Below are 27839 nucleotides of genomic sequence, written 5' to 3' on the forward strand. Positions count from 1 at the left end.
TGCTTTTACCAGGAGAGTGGTACTCACCCACCACAGATTACCGCTTGAGTACTGGGGCACAGAGCCCCAAACTCAGACCTACAAAAGCCCGGGATCCCCGAGATCAACCCCCAGATACTGCTCCAAGGGGCAACAAGTTATCCCTAACAAAACTGACCAAACAATGGGACACACAGGTTACAGCAGCAGCTCACTAAATTTATAACCAAAAAAACCCAGAAGCAGGGCAGCTGCCTTCAGGACTTCTCCGGGTGAGAGGAGAGCCCTCTAGACTAACAAGGACCGCGGTTACCACTCAGGTCTCTATGCCTGCGGTAAGCTGTGGCAATTCCTGAAAAATACCAGCCATCCAGTGACTATACCCAAAAAGCTGAGGAGGCTTCCTTCTGGAACAACCATCTTCCTGCCAAGGGGATTCTCTCCACCACAGGATTCCAGCAACCACCAGAAACTAACTCCAAACACCTAAGATAGCCCAATGGGTAGAGGTCTGTGTAAAAGCTCAACCAACACAAGACAGAGCAATATGGCATCTCCAGAACCCAGTCATCCAGGGGCAAGTAGCCCTGGACACCCCAGCATAACTGAAATTCAAAAAGATGACCTAATATCTATGCTCATGAAGAGGATAACAGAAAAAACAAATAAAATGTGTAAAGACCTAGAGGAAGATAAATTCAAACAGATTATGGCCATCCGTAAAGAAATAGAAGAAGATAAAAACAGATTATGGTCATCCGTGAAGAAATACAGGAAGTTGCAGCCAAACAGTTTGTGGCCTTTAGAGAGGAAGTACTTAAACCACTGAAAGAAATAAAAGAAACAGAGGAGTGTTCAAACAAACAGCTGAAGGAATTGAAGGAAAAACAGGAAAATACAGTCAGACAAGTGAAGGAAATCAACAAAATGGCTCAAGACCTAAAGATAGAATTGGAAAAATTAAAGAAAACTCAAATGGAAGAAATTGTGGAGAGAAAGAACTTAGGGAAGAAAAAAGGAACTACAGAGGTAAGCATAACCAGTAGACTACAAGAGATGGACAAAAGATTCTCAGGTGTGGAAGATACAATGGAAGAAATCGATGTATCTGTCAAAGAAAATGTTAAATCCAAAAAATTCCTGACATGGACCATCCAAGAAATTCAAGACAACATAAAAAGACAAAAGCTAAGAATAATAGGAATAGAGGAAAAAGAAGATTCTATTCTCCAAGGTGCAGAAAATATTTTCAATAAAATCATTGAAGAAAATTTCCCCAGCTTAAAGGAGAGGCCAATAAGAATACAAGAGGCCTACAGAAAACCTAATAAATTAGACCAGAAAAGAAAATTCTCCTTCCACATAATTATCAAAACAGTAAATATACTGAATAAAGAAAAAAATACTAAAAGCTGCAAGGGAAAAAGGCCAAGTAACATATAATGGCAAACTGATTAGAATCACACTTGACTTTTCAACAGAGACTATGAAAGCCAGAAGGGCCTGGATTGATATCATGCAGACCCTAAGAGAACACAGAAGTCAGCACAGGCTACTATACCCAGCAAAACTCTCAGTCCTTATAGATGGAGAAAACAAGATATTCAATGACAAAAACAAATTTCAACAATACCTACACACAAATCCAGCATTACAGAAGATACTAGAAGGGAAAATACAACCCAAGAAAACTAGCTTCTTTCAAGAAAACACAGGAAATAATTAACCTCACTACAGTAAAACAAAAGCAACCAAGCACACAAACTTATGACCACAGCCAACATCAAAATCAAAGGATTTAACAGCCACTGGTCATTAATCTCTCTCAACATCAATGGACTTAATTCTCCAATAAAAACACACAGACTAACAGAATGGATGTGTAAACAAGACCCAGCAATCTGTTGCATACAAGAAACACATGTAAGTCACGAAGATAGACATTACCTGAGGATAAAGGCTTGGAAGACAGCTTTCTAAGCAAATGGACCGAAGACGCAAGCAGGAGTAGCCATTCTAATATCTGATAAAATAGACTTTCAACCACAGTTAATAAAAAGAGATGGGGAAGAACACTTCATACTCATCAAGGGAAAATTCCACCAGGAGGACATCACAATCCTGAACATCTATGCCCCAAATACAAGGGCACCCACATTTGTAAAAGAAACATTGATAAAACTTAAACCACACATAGATCCCCACACATTAATAGTGGGAAACTTCAACACCCCACTCTCAACAAAGGACAGGTCAACTAAACAGAAATTAAACAAAGAAACAATAACTGTGACAGAGGTCATGAATCAAATGGACCTAACAGACATTTACAGAACTTTATACCCAAACGCAAAAGAATTTACCTTCTTCTCAGCACCTCATGGAACCTTCTCCAAAATAGACCATATAGTTGGTCACAAAGCAAGCCTCAACAGATACAAGAAGATTGAAATAATCCCTTGTATCTTGTCTGATCACCATGGAATAAAGCTGGACTTCAACAATAACAGAAATAGCAAAAAGCCTACACACACATGGAAACTGAACAACTTGCTACTAAATGACAGCTGGGTCAGGGAAGAAATAAAGAAAGAAATTAAAGTCTTTGTAGAAATCAATGAAAATGAAGACACAACATACCCAAACTTGTGGGAGACAATGAAAGCAGTGCTAAGAGGAAAGTTCATAGCACTAAGTGCCTTCAAGAAGAAATTTGAGACAGCTCATTCAAGCAACTTAATGGCTCACCTAAAAACCCTATAAAAAGAAGAAGCAGACACACCAAAAAGGAGCAGACGGCTGGAAATAATCAAACTCAGGGCTGAAATCAATCAATTAGAAAAAAATAAAACAATTCAAAGAATCAATGAAACCAAGAGCTGGTTCTTTGAGAAAATCAACAAGATCGACAAACCCTTAGCCAAGCTAACTAAAAGGCAAAGAGACACCACCCAAATCAACAAAATCAGAAATGAAAAGAGGGACATAATTGCAGACACTGAGGAAATCTAAACAATCATTAGGACCTACTTCAAAAGTCTATATGCCACAAAATTTGAAAATCTAAATGAAGTGGACAATTTTCTTGATCGATTCCACTTATTAAAACTGAATCAAGACCAGGTAAATCAATTAAATTGTCCTATATCCCCCAAGGAAATAGAAGCAGTGATCAAAAGTCTCCCATCCAAAAAAAGCCCAGGACCATATGGTTTCAGCACAGAATTCTACCAGACTTTCAAAGAAGAGCTAATTCCAGTTCTCTTCAAACTATTCCACAAAATAGGAACAAAAGGAACACTACCAAACTCATTCTGTGAAACCACAGTCACCTTGGTACCTAAACCTCACAAAGACCCAACAAAGAAAGAGAATTTCAGGCCAATCTTCCTTATGAATATTGATGCAAAAATACTCAACAAAATACTTGCCAACCGAATACAAGATCACATCAAAGATATTATCCACTATGACCAAGAAGGCTTCATCCCAGGTATGCAAGGGTGGTTCAGTATATGGAAATCCATCAATGTGATCCACCATATTAACAAACTGAAAGAAAAAACCACATGATAATCTATTTAGATGCTAAAAAAGCATTTGACAAAATCCAACATCCATTCATTTTTAAAGTATTGGAAAGATCAGGGATACAAGGCACATATCTAAACAGTAAAGGCAATATACAGCAAGCCGATAGTCAACATCAAACTAAACAGAGAAAAACTTAAAGCAATCCGACTGAAATCAGGGACAAGGAAAGGTTGCCCACTCTCTCCATATCTCTTCAACATAGTTCTGGAAGTCCTTGCTAGAGCAATAAGACAGTTGAAGGAGATCAAGGGGATACAAATTGGAAAGGAAGAAGTCAAAGTATCACTTTTTGCAGATAATATGATAGTATACCTGAGTGACCCCAAAAATTCTATTAGGGAACTCCACAGCTGATAAACACCTTCAGCAAATTGGCCTGTTACAAAATTAACTAAAAAAAAAAAAAAAATCAGTAGCCCTCCTCTATACAAAAAACAGAAGGGCTGAAAAAGAAATTAGGTAAACAACACCCTTCACAATAGCCACAAAGGACATAAAGTACCTTGATGTAACCCTAACCAAGCAAGTCAAAGACTTGTATGAAAAAAATTTCAAGTCTCTGAAGAAAGAATTAGAAGAAGATATCGGAAGACAGAAAGATCACTCATGCTCATGGCTTGGCGGGATTTACATTGTAAAAATGGCCATCTTTCCAAAAGCAATCTATAGATTCAATGAAATTCCCATCAAATTACCAACACAATTCTTTACAGACCTGGATAGAAAAATTCTCAACTTCATATGGGATAACAAGAAACCCAGAATTGCTAAAACAATCCTCTACAATAAAAGATCTTTTGAAGGTATCTCCATCCCCAATCTTAAGCTGTACTATAGAGCAACAGTAATAAAAACTGCATAGTACTGGCATAGAAACAGAATGGTGGATCAATGGAATCAAATAGAAGACCCAGAAATAAGCAAACACACTTATGGACACCTGATCTTTGACAAAGATGCCAAAACCATACAATGGAAAAAAGATAGCATCTTCAACAAATGGCGCTGGTCCATCTGGATGTCTACATGTAGAAAAATGCAAATAGATCCATACTTATCACCTGCACAAAAATGAAGTCCAAGTGGATCAAACACCTCAGCATAAAACCCGACACATTAAATCGGTCAGAAGAAAAAGTGGAGAAGACCCTAGAACTCATTGGTATAGGAGAACACTTCCTGAACAGAACACCAACAGCACAGGTTCTAAGAACAAAAATCAATAAATTGGACCTCATGAAGCTGAAAAGCTTCTGTAAAGCAAAGGACACTGTCATCAAAACAAAAGGACTGCCTATAGATTGGTAAAGAATCTTCACCAACCCTATATCTGACAGAAGGCTAATATCCAGTATATATAAAGGACTAAAGAAGCTGAAAAGCAGCAAACCAAGTAATCCAATTAAAAAATGGGGAACAGAGCTAACAGAGAATTCTCTGTAGAGGAATACCAAATGGCAGAGAAACACTTAAAGAAATGTTCAACGTCATTAGTCATTAGGGAAATGCAAATCAAATCGATCCTGAGATTTCATTTTACACCCATCAGAATGGCCAAGATCAAAAACTCAAGTGACAACACATGCTAGAGAGGTTGTGGAGAAAGGGGTGTCCTCTTCCACTGTTGGTGGGAATGTAAACTTGTAAAACCACTCTGGAAATCAATCTGTCACTTTCTCAGACAACTAGGAATAGTGCTTCCTCAAGATCCAGCCATTCCACTTCTAGGCATACATCCAAAAGAGGCTCAAGTACACAATAAGGACATTTGCTCAACCATGTTTGTAGCAGCTTTATTTGTAATAGCCAGAAGCCGGAAACAGCCCAGATGCCCCTCAACTGAAGAATGGATGCAGAAATTGTGGTACATCTACACAATGGAATATTACTTAGCAATGAAAATTTAAAAAAAATCATGAAATTTGCAGGTAAATGGTGGGACCTAGAAAGCATCATCCTGAGTGAGATGTTCCAGAAGCAGAAAGACACACATGTTACATACTCACTCATATAGACATGTAATATAGGATAAACCTTCTAAAATCTGTACATCTAAAGAAACTAATGAAGAGAGAGAACCCTGACTAAAATTCTCAGTCCCCATCCTGAAAGGCAAAGAGGAAGGACATCAGAAGAAGAAGAAAACAGGAAACAAGCTAGAAACTCACCATGGAGGTCCTCTGAAAGGCTCTACCCTGCAGACTATCAAAGCAGAGGCTGAGACTTATGGCCAACTGTTGGGCAGTGTGCATGGAATCTTATGTAAGAAATGGAAAATAGTAAGATCTGAAGTGGACAGGAACTCCACAAGGAGAGTGACAGAACCAGAAAATTTGAACACAGGGGTCTTCCCAGGACTCATGCTCCAACCAAGTACCATGCATGGAGATAACCTAGAACCTCTGCACAGATGTAGCCCATAGTAGTTTAGTGTCCAAGTAGGTTACATAGTAATGGGAAGAGGGACTGCCTCTGACATACATAATCTGATTGGCCTGCTCTTTGATCACTTCCCCCTGAAGGGGAGCAGCCTTACCAGGCCACAGAAGATGACAATGCAGCCACTCCTGATGAGATCTGATAGACTAAGTTCAGAAGGAAGGTGAGGAGGACCTCTGGTATCAGTGGGCTTGGGAGGGGCATTCTTGAAAAAGGGGGATGGAACGTGAGATCGGGAGGGGAGGAAGGAGGAGTTTATGAAGGGATACAAAGTTAATAAAGTGTAATTAATAAAAAATCACATTAAATAAAAAAGGGAAAAAAATGGAAATTCCTATGTCTTATAAGGAGAGCAACAGAACAAGATAATTTGAACACAGGGAACTTCCCAGAGACTCACACTCCAACCAAGGACTATTCGTGGAGATAACCTAGAACCCCTGCACAGATGTAGCCCATGGCAGTTCAGTGTCCAACTGGGTTACATAGTAATGGGAAGAGGGACTGCCTCTGACATAATCTGATTGGCCTGCTCATTGATCACCTTCCCCTGAGTGGGGAGCAGCCTTACCAGGCCAAGGTAGAGGACAATGCAGCCACTTTTGATGAGAACTGATAGACTAAGATCAGAAAGGAGAGGAGAACCTCCCCTATCAGTGGACTTGGGGAGTGGCATGCATGCAGAAAGGGGAGGGAGGGTGGGATTGGCAGGGGAGGAAGGAGGGAACCACAGGGGGGATACAAAGTGAATAAAGTGTAATTAATAAAAAATTAAAAAAAATAATAGAGATACTCTATTTGGAAGAACTATACTGGAATTAAAAAAAATGGAAACTCTCAAAGAAACTTCTATTCCCAAGCCTGAAGATGGATTTGTATATCCTGCTAATACCCTAAATCTCTGTACACAATTGTATGGTTGTAGAATACTAAATTTCTCAACAATAGATTATAATCACAGGCATCTTGATTTATCCATGATTCAGTTCACCCACTTTCAAAATAAAAATCATAATAGCCCAAGTTGTCTTATTTTTTAAATTAAATGCATAAGACCATGCTATGTTATCTGATCAGGACATGTGATATGGTAAGCTCTCAATGTATATTGTTCAAAAACAGCATCAAAAAGAGCATCAGATGCCACATTTGGTGGAATCTTGGAACAAAGCCAGATAATTTCTTAGAGCAGTCTTTGAACATCATTTCACAAGGATATGGTCTTCCACTCTTCAATTATCCCATTTTACCCAATTAAGGACTTAATATAAGGCATGAATTGATAGCCATGTGTCTATGCTTGGAAGTACCTATGCCTGGCAGGCTGAGGGAATAGTAGCTCCTCCCAGTACAGGTACAGTATCAGATCAATTTATAGTAACCAATACTGACCACATTGCTGAGAGGTGATGAGAACATTCATATATAGATGTCTCAGCAATGTGGTCAGAATTGGTTATTATAAATTGATCTGATACTGTACCTATACTGGGAGGAGCTACTATTCCCTCATTAGCTGATCTAGGAAACTAAGAACGCTGAAAACTTTTTCTCCTGTATTGTTTTATAAAATATGAACAGATGATTCAGTGACCTTAGCTGAAATAACTCCAGCCCAAGCCTCTTTTTTCTTCCTGATGTTACCGCCTCAGCTTACTCTTCTTTAATTTTATCTCCCTCCATTAATCTGTAGCTTGAACATGTAATCACTCACATGTTCCTACTTTTATCTCTGAAAAAAAAAAACACATATGAACTTTGAGGTTTAAAGCATTTAAAATTACCCTTTAAAAGAGCTGAATAATAGAACAATGGTACCTCTGTGTAATCAATTGAGCACTAGAACTCAAATACAAATTTGGATTTCTTTCAGGGCTTAAGACTACCAGCCCCTCATGTGGCACAAGGTTGACCAGTTAGCCAACTTCATCCTCAATTTCCCTAACTGCAAAAGGATAGTAATATTCCTAACATCTAATGGGGATTTTGTGAAATTCTAATGAAAATTATTTCATTGTTCATGTGGAACAATTATGTAAACTATTCAAAACACCAAGAAGCTGTTTTTATTGTTATTAATTTTCACAGTAAGTGGGAGACAGAAGTTTTGTGAGAGACAGTACCATATGTTTCCACACACTGGATTTGTTCATTATTCATTGTAAGAGGAACAGTCAAATTAAAATGTTAAATTCAAGTGTACTACACTGTGTCTGAATCAAATATTTTTATTTCTGTGATGTGAATGAAATTCAGGCTGTCACCTTTGAAAGAAGGTGACTTTCTCTAGGTTCTCCTGAATCATACACTCAGACATTACTGCCAAACAGTGGATGAGTGCTATGGAATTGGAAAAATTCTTTTGGTACACTTTCAGTAAGTGTACTAAGCTAATATTTAAATTTTGTATGGACAAGAATGATAGAAAAAATAAGTATAACTAAATAAAAATAATAACTCAAAACAAAGCTTAACTTCATTCAATGATCTTGGTTCTCCTAAGTCAGAAAAACTTCCTTCACTCAACGTTTGCTTCAAAGACTCCAGAAAGGCTTATTTAAAGCAGATGGACCTTTATAAAAATGTGTAATGGTTAGTTTGAGGTGAGAGCACCAACTTAACTATAGGCTGTGATGTCTAGTAGTTTGATCAAACGTGTCTAGCTGTGGCTGAAAAGGTATTTTTAAAGATGTGCTTAACTCTGAAGTCAGTAGATATTGAGTAAAACAGATTATGTTCCACAGTGTAAGTGAGCCTTAATCAGTCACTTAAAGGGCTTTTGGAGAAAAGACTGAAGGCCCACAATAAAAAGGGATTTTACCTTCAAACTACCCACAGGCTTAAATTCTGAAATCAGCTCTTCCTTGGATCCTCAGCCTGCTGATATATTCTGAAAGTTTAGGACTTGAGGGCCCTCAAACTACACGCTAAGGGATTCCTGCTGTAACTCTTTCTCATTTTAGTCTTTAAAATTCAAGTCACTTAATTCAGGTTTCAACCCTTGGAAGACATGGAAACATGGCAGTCGACTCATATGGCTTGGAGAAGAGGGTCTAATTGGACCAAATACCAAGACTATTTGAGACACTCTCCTTCATGTTGGTTGTCCTTCAGGGAGTAAACAGTGGCTTCAGAGTCTGAAAATGTGAAGATGTGTAGAAAAATCGGCTCTGTGCTAGGCTGATATCAAAGACACACTGTTCTATTTCAGGGTTTAATATATATCTGTTTCTATAGAGACCAGAGTAAAATGACTAATTATACAAACATCTCTTCCAAGTGTATTCAGATTCCACTTCTGATTTGGTGAACCTCCCAACATCTTACTCAATTTCATTTCTCTTTTAATAACATGCAAATGCTTTATTAAGTCTTTAACAGAGATTGAATGAATAAAAATTTTCCTACTCTATTGGTAGAGAGATGCAGCTATGCATCTACTTTTGTGCAGCCAGAAATTCTGAGCACATGAAAATATATTTTAAAAAAACTTTCTTGAAATTTCAGAGCTATTTACACATAAAAATATAAAACAGGTTTAGAAATCTAGGTCCCCAGAAATATCTCACTGTGTGTTTCATAAAGCACCAAGTACATTGGTACAGCTATAACTATTACATCGTTTTTACTTTAATTTTTATGCTGTGTGGTGGGGGGTGGGTGCACATGTCTGCGTAGATGCCAGGGACGGAGGAGAGCATCACATACCTACTATATTATCATTCTCTGGAGGTTATACCTGACATTTATGTGGGTGCTGGTGATCTAAATTCACTTCATGCTTAAGCAGCAAACATTCTTACCCACTGAACCATTCCTCCAGCTCTCACATTTTTTCTTTTTTTTTAGTGAGTAATTAATTTCTATCCTATAATTCTCAACCATCTCAGAGTTTTAGGCATTAATGTACTATGAATCAAATAAGAAAGAGGTGTGGAAAAATATACAACACATACACAAAACACAGTCTTAATTTCATCCATTCTTCCTCTTTCTTTTCATCTATTTTAAAAGCTAGATTCCTCCCAGGACACTTTCAAATAAAACACATATTGCTTTAAAATGGTTTTATCATTTGCTGTTAGTGCCATAATCTAAAGAATTTAATCATCTCACCAATAATCAATTTCTTGATCATTTATATACCAAACTCCTACCAAATTAGTAGCTAACATTTTTTCTTTTTTTATTGTTTGTTATTATTAGATATATTTTATTAACTCTTTATCCCAGCTGTATCCCACTCCCTTATTCCCTCCCAATCCCACCCTCCCTCCCTCAGCTTCTCCCTGCCCCTTTCCAAGTCCACGGAATGGGGAGGACCTCCTCCCCTTTCGTCTGGCCCTGTTTTATCAGGTATCTTCAGGGATGGTTACGAAGTCCTCCTCTGTGGCCTAGCAGAACTGCTCCTCCTTTTGGGGGTGGGGAGTCAAAGAGCCTGCCCTTAAGTTCCTGTCAGAGATAGTCCCTGTTCCCCTTACTATGGGAAACCAATTGGTTATTGAGCTACCATGAGCTCCGTCCGAGTAAAGGTTTTAGGTTATATCCATACATGGTCCTTGGTTGGAGAAACAGTTTCAGAAAAAAACCCTGTGCCCAGATATATTTGGTCCTTGTAGGGCTCCTATCCTTTCCATGTCATACTAACTCCCCTTCTGTGGAAGGTTTGGTTATGAGTCTTAGTATCTGTTTTGAAACGCTGCTTGGTAGGGTCTTTCAGATGCCTTCTGTGGTAGACTCCTGTCATACGTCCAATGCACATCTCATTTGTCTTTCTAAGTGAGGATTGATCATCTTACCTCGTGTCTGCTTTCTTGTTTATCTCCTTTAGGTGTATAGACTTCATTATGTTTTTTATATCTTGTAGGTCTATATAAGCGAGTATATACCATGTTTGTCTTTCTCCTTCTGGGACACTTCACTCAGGATGATCTTTTCTACATCCCACCATTTGCCTGCGAATTTCATGATTTCCTCATTTTTGATTGCTGAGTAATATTCCATTGTGTAAAAATGCCACAATTTCTGTATCCATTCCTTCGATGATGGACATCTGGGTTTCCTGGTTATTAGAAACAAAGCTGCTACAAACATGGTTGAGCAAATGTCCTTTTTGTGTACTTGAGCAAATTTTGGGTATATACCTAGCAGTGGTATAGCTGGGTCTTGAGGAAGCACTATTCCTAATTGTCTTAGAAAGCACCAGATAGATTTCCAGAGTGGTTGTACCAGTTTACATTCCCACCAGCAGTGGAGGAGGGTTCCCCTTTCTCCACAACCTCTCCAGCATGTGTTGTCACTTGAGTTTTTCATCTTGGCCATTCTGATGGGTATAAGGTGAAATCTCAGGGTTGTTTTGATTTGCATTTCCCTAATGGCTAATGAGGTTGAGCATTTCTTTAAGTGCTTCTCTGCCATTCAATATTCCTCTATCGAGAATTCTCTCTTTAGCTCTGTTCCCCATTTTTTAATTGGATTACTTGGTTTGCTGCTTTTCAGCTTCTTTAGTTCTTTATATACACTGGATATGAGCCCTCTGTCAGATAAAGGGTTGGTGAAGATTCCTTCCCAATCTGTAGGCAGTCGCTTTGTTTTGTTGGTGTCCTTTAGTAGCTAACATTTTTAAGCAATTCTCATGTAAGAAACTATGCCGTTATTTACCTACAATTGCGATTAGATAACCACAAAATACCTCCACATCAATTTTAAAAATAAACAATTTTCTTCAAATACATAAACAGAGGAAAAAACTAACAAGCAAAGAGGCCTTTATTTATAAGATAATGCTACTAAGAGAACTGGAAAAAAATTCTGAGTCCAAAAATTGCTCCATAAAATCCACCACTGGGTAGACATTACTCATTTATTGTCTTTACAGCAATGTTTTTCAACCTGTAGTTTGCAACCCCAAGGCCGGGGAAGGTGCACAGCCCTTTCACAGATGTCACTTAACACCATTGGAAAACAAAGATATTTACATGAATTATGATTCATGAGAGTAACAAATTATAATTATGAAGTAGCAACAAAAATAATTTTATGTTTGGGGGTCACCAAAACACAGTGGACTATATTCAAGAGTTTCAGCATTAGGAAGGTTGAAAACTACCGCACAGGATGAAATAGCCTAGCTAACAATGATGGATACTGGAGCCTCCATAATCCTAGGGATCATAACGCTAGAGTCTGATTTTACCCAAGTGCCCAGATTTTTCCCACCTCAGGAGCCCATGTGATGATAAGAAATGAAACTTACCCCCTCAAAAATGTTAACTCTAAAAGCTCCTACACTTCTGATTCTTTATCACCTCTTTTAGTTTTGTGTGTGTGTGCATGTTCATGTGTGCACAGGCATGAGAGTGGAAGAAAGAGGTCAAACCCAGGTGTGAGTCTGTGTGTGTGTGTGTGTGTGTGTGTGTGTGTGTGTGTGGCACATTTTTATTTTATTTTATTTTTTTACAATTTATTCATTGTATATCTCGATTGTAGCCCCATCCCTCACCTCCTCCCAAGTAGTGAGCATAGCTGATTTCCAAGTGTGATTCCTAAAGATGTCATCCACCTTGGTTTTTGAGTCAGGGTTTCTCACTTTACTGGAACTCATGAATTCATCTAAGGACTGGTTGGCCAGTGAGTCGCAGAGAACAATTTATCTCTGCTTCCTGCTAATTATCTCCCCCCCCCTTGGCTTTTCTGGACAGGGACTGGGTTTTTCTGTGTAGCCTTGGCTGTACTGGACTTTCTTTGTAGACCAGGCTGGCCTCAAACTTACAGAGATCCGCCTGCCTCTATCTCCCTGAATGCTGGGATTTCAGGCATGTGCCACTGTATCTGGCTTAATTATTCATTTTTAATTAATCAGTTCATGTTATTTTTATGACTGGATAGTATCAATTATATTTATATATCACATATTCTTGACTTACTCATTGCTTAACATCTATGTTGATTTTATATCTTAACTACCATGAATTGTACAGCAATTAGCATGGGTATACAGAGACTGCTCCTTATGCTGACACAATTTTCCATTGACATGAATCCAGAAGTAGAGTAACTGGATATTAATATAGACCTTAAGATGTCAAGAAATAAAAGTAAAAATAAATGCTTCATTATATGAAATTATTAATCCCAAAGATGGAAAGAGAAAAACCACAGACACAAACCACACAGCAAGCAATTAACAAGAGCTTTCTTTTTTATACTTGTACACAGGCTGTCTCCCGGTAAAGCGGAGTTTGAGAAGTCAGCTTTGGATGTAAAGAATCTCAGGGTTAGGGGGTTCCCAAATGGTGGATTTAGTGGGCAAATAGGTGTGGTTGCAGAAGCCCAGAGGAGCAGAACATCATAACAAGTTAGTAATAACCTCCTGAAGCAAGGAAGTTGCAGGGTGGGCATATAAGGTGGTCATATCAACAGGTAGTCATAACAATATAGTCATAGGTGGTCATATAACCTTTTGAAAGAAAGATAGGGATGCAAGATTATTATAAACAATTTTTTGAAACAAAGACATGATTGCCCTTCTCAGAACAGGCAGCTTATAACCATTTATAGTCAAGGTTACAGGTGGGACACACCCCAATCCTTGAGAAGCATAGATGTATCAATATAAGCAGAATGAAACTAATTTGTTTTTACTATAAGATGGCTTTTAAGCCTAAGGAGGCGGCAGTCTGATTCTTCAATAGTAAGTAGATTTGAACAGCAAAGAAAAAAAATCAGCAGAATGGAAGGGAAATTTGGTAAAGTGGAAAATATGTTTTTGCAAACTATGCATCCAACAAAGAACAAGGAGGCTACATAAGACAGTTAAAAAAATGAATAAAAGATCTTAATAGTCTTGAATGTCCTTTACTGGCCAATCAATAAGCTGATTGAGAAATGATACCTAACATCCTCAAAACACAATTGATCATTTGACTTCTTGTTGCCTACTTGCCATTCAAAAATAAAAGCCTCAGATAATCAAATTAAGAATGAGCCTATCACTCTCTCCATATCTCTACAACATAGTACTTGAAGTCCTTGATAGAGCAGTAAGACTATTAAAGGAGATCAAGGGAATACAAATTGGAAAGGATGAAGTCAAAGTATCACTATTTGCAGATATATGATAGTTTACCTGAGTGATCCCAAAAATTCTGCCACGGAACTCCTACAGCTGATAAATACCTTCAGCAAAGTGGCTGGATATAAAATTAATTAAAAAAAATCAGTAGCCTTCCTGTATACAAAAGACAAAAGGGCTGAGAAAAAAAATTAGGGAAACAACACCCTTCACAATATCCATAAAGGACATAAAGTACCTTGGTGTAATCCTAACCAAGAAAGTCAAAGACTTGTGTGAAAAAATTTCAAGTCTCTGAAGAAAGAATTAGAAGAAGATATCAGAATATGGAAAGATTTCCCATGCTCATGGCTTGGCAGGATTAACATAGTAAAACTGCCATCTTACCAAAAGCAATCTACAGATTTAATGCAATTCCCATCAAATTACCAACACAATTCTTTACAGAACTTCCTTGAAAGAAAAATTCTCAATTTCATATGTAATAAAAAGAAACCCAGAATTGCTAAAATAATCCTCTACAATAAAAGATCTGCTAGAGGTATCTTCATCCCTGATCTCAAGCAGTACTATAGAGCAACAGCAATAAAAACTACATAGTACTGGCATAGAAACAGACTGGTGGATCAATGGAACCGAACAGAAGACCCAGAAATAAACCCACACACTTATGGACACCTGATCTTTGACAAAGATGCCAAAACCATACAATGGAAAAAAGATAGCATCTTCAACAAATGATGCTGGTCTAACTGGATATCTACATGTAGAAAAATGCAAATAGATTCATACTTACTACCCTGCACAAAACTAAAGTCTAAGTGGTTCAAAGACCTCAACATAAAACCATACACACTAAACCTAATTAGAAGAAAAAGTGGGGAAGAGCCTTGAACTTAATGGCACAGGAGACAACTTCCTGAATAGAACACCAACAGGACAGGCTCTAAGAGCAACAATCAGTACATGGGACCTCATGAAAATGAAAAGCTTCTGTAAAGCAAAGAACAGTGTCATCAAAACAAAACGACTGCCTACAGATTGGGAAAGGATCTTCACCAACCCTATATCTGACAGAAAGCTAATATCCAGTATATATAAAGAATTCAAGAAGTTAAACAGCAACAAATCAAGTAATCCAATTAAAAAAATGGGGAACAGAGCTAAACAGAGAATTCTCAGGAGAGGAATATCGAATGGCTAAAAAAACATTTAAAGAAATGCTCAATGTCCTTGGTCATCAGGGAAATGCAAATTAAAATGACCCTGACATTTCAACTTACAACCATCAGAATGGCTAAGATCAAAAACTCAAGTGACAACACATGCTGGAGTGGTTGCAGAGAAAAGAGAACCCTTCTCCATTTCTGGTGGGAATGTAAACTTACACAAGCACTTTGTAAATCAATCTGATGCCTTCTCAGACAATTAAGAATAGCGCTTCCTCAAGATCTAGCTATACCACTCCTAGACATATATCCAAAAGATGCTCGAGTATTCAACAAGGAAATCTGCTCAACCATGTTTGTAACAGCTTTATTTATAATAACCAGAAGCTGGAAACAGCCCAGATGTCTTTCAGTTGAGGAATAGATACAAAAATTGTGGTACATACAATGGAATATTACTCAGCAATAAAGAAAACAAGGAAATCATGAAATTTTCAGGTAAATGGTGGGAACTAAAAAATATCATTCTGAGTGAGGTATCCCAGAAGCAGAAAGACACACAGGGTATATACTCACTAATTAGTGGATATTAGACATATAATATTGGATAAACATTAAAATGTGTACACCGAAGGAAGCTAATCAGGAAGGCAAAGAAGATGGACATTGGAGGAGGGAGAAAACAGGGAACAGGACAGTAGCCTACTACAGAGGGCCTCTGAAAGGCTCTACCCTGCAGGGTATCGAGGCAGATGCTGAGACTCATAGTCAAACTTTGGGTAGAGTGCAGCGAATCTCATGAAAGAAGTGGGAGATAGTAAGACCTGGAGATGATAGGAACTCCAGAAGGACAACAACAGATCCTAAAACTCTGGGCACAAGAGTCTTTTTTGAAACTGATATTCTAGGCAAGGACCATTCATGGAAATGGCCTGAAACCCCTGTATAAAGATAGCCTATGACAGTTCAATATGCAAGTGGCCTCCATAGTAATAGGGACAGGGACTGTCTCTGACATGAACTCAGTGGCTGGCTCTTTGATCACCTCCCCCTGAGAGGGCAGCAGCCTTACCAGGCCACAGAAGAAGACAGTGCAGCCACTCCTCATGAGACCTGATAGACCAAGATCAGAGGGAAGGGGAGGAGGACCTCCCTTATCAGTGGACTGGGAGAGGGACATGGGTGGGGAAGAGGGAGGGTAGTATTGAGAGGGGAAGAGGGAAGAAGATACAGGGGGGATACAAAGTGAATAAATTGTAATTAATAAAAATTAAAAAAATCACAAAAGAATGGGCCTATCACATGAATAAATATTCATCATAAGGGGAAATATAATTGGTTAGTAAACTTTTGAAGAAATGCTCAACTTCTTTAGCCACTGGATAAAGTCAAGTCAAAAATCACAATACAATTTCATCTCACCCAGTTTCAATGGATATTAAAGAATTAATAACATGCAGATAAGGCTATGGAGGAAGGATAACTTGTATGAATGTCTTGTTGTTAAGAAGTCTTTGCAGTTGTTGTGGAAAATGGTGGGGGCTTCTCAAAGATCTGCAAATTTGAATGAGTTGATTTGAATACTTCTGCTTCAGTGTCTTCATATGTAAAATAGAGGTGATATTACCATATGCTCCTGTATTGATGGATAGGGTTAAGTCTAAAAAGTCCATTTGTCTCAACCCCAGGCAGCTTGTGAAGGTATTTCATGTTCACCCAAGGGCTAAACAATCAGAGAACAGAATATGTGTTTTGTCTTTTCTTGTTTATTTGAGAAGAAATTGGTAAATATTAAACAAACACATGTCTAGAGAGAAATATCACATGATATGGCTGTTTTGAGATCTCTCCTTAGGAATGTGGTTCTCCTTTAAGACAAGTCCTGAGATTTTGAGGAAGTTTACCTAATTTATGTATCAAAGTAAAATTAATTCATATGAATTTGGTTTTTCACATTCAAGTTCTTCAGTTCAAAAGAAGATGAAGCTGAACCTTTCCATAACACACACACACACACACACACACACACACACACACACACACGAGTTGGGGAAGCTTGCAAACTGACTTTTTTTAATCATAAAAATTCACACTAAGATGTTAATTGTCTATGATGATCAGCTTTTCCTTGGGTCTTTTATTGATTAATTGATAAATTGATTGAGAAAATACACCTGCTATTCTCAAAACACGATTGACTGGTCATTTGCTTTTTTTGTCTTTTGTTCCTCTTGAATTCCTATTTCTCAAAGGTGTCTCTAATGCCAAACTCTTTTGCCAAGATCCTGAGAATCTCCTTTTTTTGGAAGATGAAATTGGTCTTTGAGAACTAAGAAAGTTCACCGTTAGTAATGTATGGACAGGATTTTGTTTTCAAGTTTTATTTATTTTTGTTTCTGCATGCATGTGCAGTGTATGTATGCAGGTTTGCAAGCATGTTACCACATATGCATACATGTGTATAGTCTCAGAGTTTATGTCCACCATCTTCTGCAGCTTTCCATTTTATTTGTTGAGGCAGGGTACGTTCCCAAAACAATTCCTGCTGGGATAGCTAGTTAGCTTGCCCCAGGGATACCTGTCTCTGCTTTCCAGGTGAGGCCTGGAATTACAGGCTTGCTGGCACACCTATTCTGCTTTTATGTGCTTTGAGGATCCTATTCTGCCATGATTTGGGTATCAAATTCTCTGGTCTTCGTGTTTGTATAGCAAGCCCTTTGTCTCCTCAACTCTCTCCCCAGTCTCAAGAACTAAATTTTAGAAGGAAGAAGGAAAACCAGTAAACAACTATAACCTTTGGTTCTGAGTGGAGAGAAAGAGAAAAGGAGGAAAAGAAACAAAGAAGAGAGGGAAGAAGGGACTGAAAATTAGATATTCTTGCCAGTGAAAATGTGTTTCAATACACCAGAAGATGGCATTGGAACAAAGTGTCCTGTTTTTCTGCACTAAAGATGAGGTCATCTTGATCCTGAAGTACAAAGCCAATTTTTATTAAACAAATGGTCTTGGCAGTCTAGAATGCTTCAGGAAATTGAGCTGTGAGAGAGAGTATACAGGCATTTTGCTATATACTGAGCTTATCTTTTTCTCAACTTCTTCTTATCTTCTTTGAAAGGAAACAATGTCTACCTGTCCCCTTTTTCAGCATTTCATTTTCTTGCTGCATAGGAGGCATTGCAACAGGACTTTGATCCACCTTTTTCCAGATGTCCTATTCTCTTTGTGACGATTCAGCATTAGATTGGTGGCTTCCTGCCAGAGCTTAAGTGCCCGTGTCCACATCCTTTCTGGGAGTTGGAGAGCTTTCTGGGTTGGAGAGGAAGGGGGAGGGGGCTGAGTCATCCTAGTTAGTGTCTTTTTACTAGGGAGGCTATGGAATTCAGCTCTACACACCGACTTGGGAGTGGAGACCCCGGGTCCTATAAGATGACAGTCACCTGCTGCTGACCCAGTCTGGCTGAGGGGCCAGCTCCATTTGCCTTACTTTCCTTCTTAGTCCCATTAGGGCAAACAATCTTTATCTCACAATGTTGCTGTTTGTCACTCAGTCAAACCCAAGCATGTGCTTTAGTGTCAGAAGCCTCCGCCCAAAGAAAGTATAAAGATGAATTGTATAGTGGAATTTCCAGAGATAGAGAAAGTGCATGTGTGAATATTTTTGTGTGTATACATGCACGTGTGTAACATTACTATACCTGGCCTTATGCCTCTGCACAGGAACACGTTTCTGAGGGTCCATTCCTGTTTGCAAGATGTTTGAGTCAACTGCTTCACATTTTTATTAAATTATGTGGAACACAAATATATAGTGAAGATAAAAAAATCTCAAATGTGCTATTTCCAAGAAGGGGACACTATAAAGCTATTTGGAGTTTCCCAAGTGGTCTTTCACCACAAAATCTGATCACACAGCTCACTTGCCTGACACTGGGTGATTTACAAATATCTACACAATCCCCTTCTGGCCAACATAATAGGGTCATAGGAAGAGTACAACACCAGGAGGTGTATTAATTTCCAGCTTTTCTCTCACTCCAGCTACTCCTTTGCCATAGCTGAGAAACAGATGACCCAGAACACCTACCTGTGAGGATAACTCCACACTCTGTGCTTTGAAAGCTCACATGAGACCAGCTGAAAGAGAATACTGTCAATGGACAATGCTTGCTTCACTTTGGTAAATAATACTCTTTTCATCTTCTGCACTCAAGAGGGAGAAAGGCATAGCAAGAGCTGCGAGTGCATCTTATACCTTATAGGTCTTCGTCAAAGATTCATTTTTATTTTTAAAATTCATTTCGTGCTTAGAACATCAACAGAGGGTTTAAATGAGTAAATATAGAAATGATACTCTCTGTTAAGAGCATCACAAATTCTGGAACAGGTCACACTGATATGAACTTCATCTCGGGAATTTACCGAATTGTGTCTCAGATAAGTTACCTCATCTCGTAAGCCTCCTTCTTTATTTTTATTTTTTTTATATTAATTACAGCTTATTCACTTTGTATCCCAGCTGTAGCTCCCTCCCTTGTCCTCTCCCAATCCTGCCTCCCTTCCTATTCTCCTCCCATGCCCTTCCCCAAGTCCACTGATAGGGGAGATCCTCCTCCCCTTCCATCTGACCCTAGCCTATCAGGTCTCATCAGGACCTCAGGACTGGCTGCATTGTCTTCCTCTGTGGACTGGTAAGGCTGCTCCCCCATCAGGGGGAGGTGATCAAAGAACCAGCCACTGAGTTCATGTCAGAGACAGCCCCTGTTCCCATTATTAGGGAACTCACTTGAAGACTGAGCTGCCATGGGTTACATCTGTGCAGGGGTTCTAGGTTATCTCCATGAATGGTCTTTGGTTAGACTATCAGTCTCAGAAGAGACACTGTGCCCAGTTTGTTGGTGCTGTTGCTCTCCTTGTGGAGCTTCTGTTTCCTCCAGGTCTTTCTATTTCCCCCTTCTTCCATAAGATTTTCTGCACACTGCCCAAAGTTTGGCTATGAGTCTCAGCATGTGCTTTAATACCCTGCTGCATAGAATCTTTCAGAAGCCCTCTATGGTAGGCTCCTGTCCTGTTTCCTGTTTTCTCCCTCTTCCAATGTCTGTCCCTTTTCTCTTTCTGAGTGAGGACTGATCATCTTACCCGAGGTCCTTCTTCTTTAGGTGTACAGATTTTAGTATGTTTATCCAATATTATATGTCTAATATCCACTTTTAAGTGAGTATGATCCATGCGTGTCTTCCTGCTTCTGGGATACCTCACTCAGGATGATCTTTTCTGATCCCACCATTTGCCTGCAAATTTCATGATTTCCTTGTTTTTAATTGCTCAGCAGCATCCCATTGTGTAAATGTACCACAATTTCTGTGTCCATTCAGGGAAATGCAAATCAAAACAGCTCTGAGATTTCACCTTACACCCATCAGAATGGCTAAGACCAAAATCTCAAGTGACAACACATGTTGGAGAGGATGTGGAGAAAGGGAAACCCTCCCCCATTTCTGGTGGGAATGTAAACTTGTATAACCACTTTGGAAATCAATCTGGCACTTTCTCAGACAATTAGGAATAGCGCTTCTTCAAGATCCAGCTATACCACTCCTAAGCATATATCCAAAATATGCTCAAGTACACAACAAGGACATTTGCTCAACCATGTTCGAAGCAGCTTTATTAGTGACAGCCAGAATCGGTAAACAACCCAGATGCCCCTCAACCAAGCCTCTTTCTTAAAATGCCCATACTGTGTTCTATCTCCTAACTGTAAGGCAGGAGAGAGACAGATATGTTGCCTTTTCCATAGCCACATATCATTTTATGACATCGATGATTTTTAACCATTACAGAAATTTAAAGGCTATGAAGTTCTTTTTCCTCTCTTCTTTCTTGTGTATGTGCTGTATGCATGTTTGTATGAGTTAGCTGCGTGTGTATGTGGAGGGACACCATTTTCCACTTTATTTATTGAGGCAGGGTCTCTTTCTGAACCCAGAGATCACCAATTTCAGCCAGTATTTAATCATTCTACTTGGGTGATCCTGTCTCTGCCACCACACTGTTGGCAGGCTTAGTATTAGCCACATCAGCTTTGCTTTGATAGGAGAGTTGGGGATCTGAACTCTACCTCTCAAAATTGTGTGGCAAGCAGTTTATCCACCGCATCATCTCCCACAACTCAGATGAGAAAAGCATTGCCTCTTCCTTTGAAAGCTATTCCTGCTTCAATCTAATTGGCGCTCATAGACCTGTTTAGGTTCTTTAATGCCTCTTATTTGATCTTGGTTGGCCAGATGTGTGTAGGAATTAATCCACTTTGACTAGATTTTTCTAGTTTTTTAGACTATGACTCTCAAGTGTTCCCCAATGTTCTCTGAAATCCATCCTTAATCTTCCTGTTTCATGTCTAATTTTATGAATTAGATATATCTAACTTTTAAAAGTTATTTTAGCTAGGGCTTAGTCAGTCTTTTTTTTTTAATTTTGTTTCTGAATGTGGTCTCCTGTTATTGACTTTCTCATCCAATTGTTTCATTCCCTCCTTTCCCCTGTCCTGAGCCCATGTTGTTGACTTTCTATCTTTTGGATTAACTTTACCTGTTTGTATTCTCTTTCAGGTCACAGTTCATTTTTACCAGGAAACTTCTGAACTCTTCATCTAGAGCATGCATGAGATAGTTGAGAAGCTGTACTTGTTCAGAGGGGTTACATTGCTTTACTCCATGATTCTGTGTTGTGACTTATATAGTTGTGGCAGCTCTTCTGGTCTTGTATGTGTGTAGGGCTTCTTCAGAGTAACTGGCCTACTCTAGAAGGTTCACTCTGCCAAAAAGCAAGAAGGAAAACAAACTGCATTAGAAGGACCTAGAACCCTACACATATGTAACAGAAATGCATCGTGGGCATCATGTGGGTCCCCTAATAACTGGAGTAGGGACTGTCTCTGTCTTTATTTCCTGCCTTTGGATCCCTTTCCCCTAGCTGGGCTGTCTTGTCTGGCCTCAGTGAGAGAGGATATGCTTAGTCCTGCTGTGACTTGAGGTTTCAGGGTGGGTTGATACAGCTTAGGGGTTACCCTTTCTCTGAAATAAAGGAGAAGGGGCATGAGGGGTTCAAGGCATGGCTGAGAGGGAATGGTATCAGGCTATAAAGTGATTAAATAAAAAAAAAAGTTGCTTCCAGTTGATTCTCTTGCTAAGGTGCTGCCCAGATCACCTATTTCCATTGTATTTCCTTTCTTTCCCCTGCCATCTCATATTTAAAAATCTTAATTCTGGCATTTAGCACTCCAATTTCTGTCCTCTTTGCCTGCATCTTAATTAATCCTTGAGGGAGAACTTCAACATGGGAAAGAGTGTTTTTTTTTTTAACTCTCATAAAACCTGAAAACATGTTTCATTTTAATTGATTATTAAATCAGTATAACATAGTTCCACTATTTCTGTGTCTGTTGAAGTAAGACAATGAAAGTGACCTACTTTCTATATTGTTCTGAGAATAACAATAGTAACTGTAATAACACTCCATACATTTTCAGTAGGAGTGATGTCACCAGTGTCCTTGTTGCTCATAGTTAGCTTTAGTCGGCTTGTGTGATTCAGGTGTTCTTTGGTGTGCTGTCCCTACTGCTAGTGCCCCGCTCCTGAGAAATGGAAACATGTGACTATTCTGCTCAATCTTGTGATTTTTGGAGTGGCTACTATACATTAGTAGACAATGGATACAGAAGTCTGTTAGTAATCAAAGGAGCATGAAAAGTTGTAGAGCTTTTGAGTAAACTGGAGCTAGGCTTTCTAGCAGATGCCTTCAATTCAAGGCTGTTATTCTAACCTCTATACCAAAACAGTGGACAAAACTGCCCATTGAGGCAGGATCTCAGAGCAGAAATGTCACCTGGACTCCAAAAAATGCATTAAAACAGACATCCATATTTCTTAGCATTTTGAGCACTACAAGGAAAGCAACTTTTCTGTTACATTTACTGAACAGCCAGCACAAGGCTGCTTAGAGTTAAGTGTCCAATAAATGGATGTTGAGTTTAGAATGACACCATTCAGTATATAATTTTTATTTGTTTTAGAATTTCTATGAAAATGGCCAAGTCCACTTGGTATAGGTGTAATGAGATTCAACATAAACTATACTATCATTTTTTATGGTAACTCCTCTTTTAAGACTTCTCCAAAGAAGTTAGATGATTTGTAATATCAAGCCTTCACTTTAAGCTCTTGGAAATGAAATTGCTCTCTAAACACACTTATCTGTACACACCAAGGGACTGCCTGAATTAATTCTAAATTACATTTCCTGAAGCAGTTGGTGGGATTGTTGCACTGGATTCGTGTGGAACAGACAGGAGGGTTGTTCCATATAGTCTGTTTTCCCCCAAGCCTCTTGTCCTAATTTGTGTACTGAGTTCTAATTGGCATTGTATCTTTGATTTAAATTTTCAGAAAAGACTAAGTGAAGATGTAAAGATATTGTGATTTAAATTTTGCTTTCTTTTATATGTACTTCCTCTGTCCCCATTCTCCCTGATAAGTTCTAAGAATCAAAGCTACTCAAAAACTTAATGGGTTTCCTGTTAAGTAGCCACTTCATCTTAGGGCAATCATTCAACATGCCTGTACCCCAGCCTTTTAATTTCCTGAGTGATAAAAATATTGTAGTAAATTAAATCCAAAATGTTTTTTCTCTAAAAACATTATTGTGATCCTATACCTACCTATAGGACTATTGATTAAGTTTACCTGTAGGCTGAATGATCATTCCTGAGATTATCTTTGAATAATCATGCAATGCACTCGGTACAGTGCTAGAAAAGGAAATTCAAAATGCATGCAGGGGGTGAGGCATAGACTTAGAATACATCCAAAAGGGACAAGGAAACTGAACATTGTGGATTCTTTCTAGTCTGGAAGCATCTGGATGGTATTTCTAGACCCAAATGTAACAATGGGTCCTAGAGAGAAGAGGAAAAAGAGAACTTCCTTAATTAAGTGCCTGCAAGTTGCTTGGAACAAGGGTAAATTAAGCAAATGGAGATTCATTGTTATGATTCAGGAAGGGCAGAAGAGTGGTGAATTCCATCATGAGCAATGAAGCTGTACCACACCTGGACCCATGAATCACAATGTATTAGTTATTCCTGACTAATGAGCTTTGGTGAATGAAAGATTGGAGAGGATGCTGGAAGAACATAGATCAGAGCATCTATCTGACTGATTTTACTCTTTGTTATCACTTTATTCTCTTTGACATTAGCTGACTTTCTGATAATATATATTATATATTAGATGTAGCATTTGTTTTGTAGGAACAGACAACAGTGATTAGCAAAAATTGCTCTTCTATTTTTCCTTTCAAGTACATTTAGGTGGATCCATGTGACTTTCTTAGAAAATGACACCTGGCCACTTGTGGTGGTCGTTTCTAAACTAATGCTATAAAGCCCGTGTATGACTTTTCAGTTTCCATCAGTCTAGAACAGAACTGAAAATTAGGCATTTTCTACTTGGTGCAGTATGAAGTAGTAAAAACAACCATGTATTTGGACCTCAAGTTACAACTGAGTACTGAGCTGTTTATAAGACATGGAACAAGCTTTTTTAAATTATTCTTTATTAATTACACTTTATTCACTTTGTATCCCCCCTTTGGTTCTCTCCCTCCTCCCGTCCCAATCCCTCCTTTCCTCCACCCTCTGCATGCATGCCCCTCCCCAAGTCCACTGATAGGGGAGATCTTCTTTTCTTTCCTTCTGATCCTAGTCAATTAGATCTCATCAGGAGTGGCTGCATTGTCTTCTTCTGTGGCCTGGTAAGGCTGCTACCCCCTCAGGGGGAGTTGATTAAAGAGCGGGCCCATCTGCTACCCCTGAGGGGGTAGCAACCTTACCAGGCCACAGAAGAAGGCAATGCAGCCACTCCTGATGAGACCTAACAGACTAGGATCAGAAGGAAGAAAAAGAAACCCTCCCCTACCAGTGGACTTGGGGAGGGGAGTGTGTGGAGAAGGAGGAAGAAGAGAGGGATTGGGAGGGGAGGAGGGAGGGAAGTAGAGGGGGGATACAAAGTAAATAAAGTATAATTAAAAATAAAATAAAGAAAAAATATTAAGCCACACAGAAGATATTTGTTTCATGCTGAAAAATTTCAGAGACTTGGGATATCTTAATAAATATTCTGCACACCAGAAATCATCTTAGCTCAGCATCTTAAAAATTGTGTGAAAGGAGGGTTTGTCATCTAGGGAGTATGGCTATTTACTGCAAGTATCAGCAGAGACATAAATGCAGATTATTAAGGCTTACAGAGGCAGCCTTTGCTTATGGAAAATGTTAGAAGGTAGATGACAGATGTGCAAACCTAAAATGCTGAAAATAGTTTTTTATAAAAAAGGACCAATTGTCTACTAATCTAGGGTACTAAATGGATAAAATAAAAATCACTGTCTTCTAAATAATAATTCTGGACAGCTCACAAAATATATAAACATCAACTACTTTGTGAAATACTTTCACAGTCTAGAGAGGATTGTTTCTACTTTGAGGTTATTTATCACTTAACATGGTCAGGATTTCAAACTTGGTCTTTCAAATGAAAATGAATTATCTTCAGTTCTGTATCTTTTGAGACATTTTCAATAAACTACCAAAAGGTAAAAAAAAGAGCAGGCCAATTAGTTCATGTCAGAGACAGTCCCTTTCCTATTACAATGGAACCCACTTGGATACTGAACTGCCATGGGCTACATCTGTGCAGGGGACTTAGGTTATCTCCATGCATAGGCTTTGGTTGGATTATCAGTCTCAGGAAAGACCCTTGTGCTCAGATTTTTTGGTTCTGTTGCTCTCCTTGTGGAGTTCCTGTTCTCTCCAGATCTTACTATTTCCCATTTCTTTCCTAAGATTCCCTGCCCAAAGGTTGCCCATAAGTCTCAGCATCTGCATTGATAGTCTGCAGGGCAGAGCCTTTCAGAGGTCCTCTGTGTCAGGCTCCTGACTTTTTCCCTCTTTTCTCCTTCTTCTGATGTCCATCCTCTTTGCCTTTCTGGATAGGAATTGAGCATTTTAGCCAGAGTCCTCCCTCTTGATTAGTTTCTTTAGGTGTACAGATTTTAGTAGGTTCATCCTGTATTATATGTCTATATGAGTGAGTATATACCATGTGTGTCTTTCTGCTTCTGGGACATCTCACTCAGGATGATCTTTTCCAGATCCCACCATTTACCTGCAAATTTCATGATTTCCTTGTTATTTATTGGTGAGTAATATTCCATTGTGTAGATGTACCACAATTTCTGTATTCATTCCTCAACTGAGGAGCATCTGGGTAGTGGAATAAACTTTTGTTAGGCTAAATCTTGAAAACTGAACACTGCCATAACTGCTACTAACTAATACAGGGTGACTCAAAGGGCTACATCTTTCTCTCTGTCTCTATCTCCCATGAAATAAGGAAATATGTTTTTGCTCCACTCTTTAGTTTTTTTCCTAACTACTCTTTATTTTATGTGTCCTAGAGGAATATCCAGCATGTAGATGTGTATTTATGGTTAGCCCAGTTGTTTGTGGCCAGACTATCAAACTTATGCTATGAGAGAGGTACAAAATGTGGCCATTTCTGTCATGAGAAAGAAGGCCATTTTTCACAAGAGACCTGGGCCACTTGAAAAAAAAAATCAAACTTTTCAAGATCTTAAGAACTCAAGGCAACAGTTTTATATGAAGACATCGAATCAAGGCTTAGAAACTGCCAGTCTTTTGCTTTGGGACGTTCTGTCAGGTCTTCATCCCAGTTTCACAAGAATTTTAAGTCACACAGAAACAGTTAGCAAAAGACTCATGAATGAATCAGAAACCCGGGAGAATAAACATATGCTAGACTTGGTGGCTTTTGCAAGAAAAAGGTGGCAGAGAACTAAGTACAAGGAAATTGCCTTTGGCAGAAAGCCAGTCCTCCGGGAATGACATCTCCTTTATGGAGAATTCTGAAAACATCTCAATTTTCACTTCCCTTCAGCAAAATACCTATTATGAGCCCTTTCTGTTCTCAGGTCACTTTACTGAAATAACTGTAAGGACAACATTTTCTATATTTTTTCCACATCTAGAAAGACCTGTCTTAAAGAATAGGCTTATGGATTTGAGGACGGCTTTTTGCAGCAGTCACGAATTCAGGCATTTGGTCCAGGCTGTGCTATGAGGAGAATGGGTGGGTAATGATTCTAGCAAAGCCTGCTATAAACGCCCACCCGTTCTTTTGCAAGCAACTAATCTTAGGTCTCAGCAATGCAATATCTCAGTGAGTAGAGGATGAAAATTAAATGAAAAGTGAAATACTGCCAACAGAAGAACACTGAAAAGAGCCTTGTTTCTCAAGAATCACTCATTGATGTCAACTTGGGTCAGAATGATATTGCAGTAGCCCAGTTATTGATGGGTACGACCCTGACACCTCAGCCAAAGAGATGGGATAATATTAGATGCCCTTAATGCTTAATGCTCGAGATAGGCAATTTTCCTGTAAGATAAAAAATAAAATTGGAGAGAATAATTTCACATTTGTTCTGAATCCTGAAGTGCTAAGAAT

This window comes from Psammomys obesus, unplaced genomic scaffold, assembly GCF_907164565.1.
Source record: "Psammomys obesus unplaced genomic scaffold, mPsaObe1.curated_primary_1811, whole genome shotgun sequence".
NCBI lineage: Eukaryota > Metazoa > Chordata > Mammalia > Rodentia > Muridae > Psammomys > Psammomys obesus.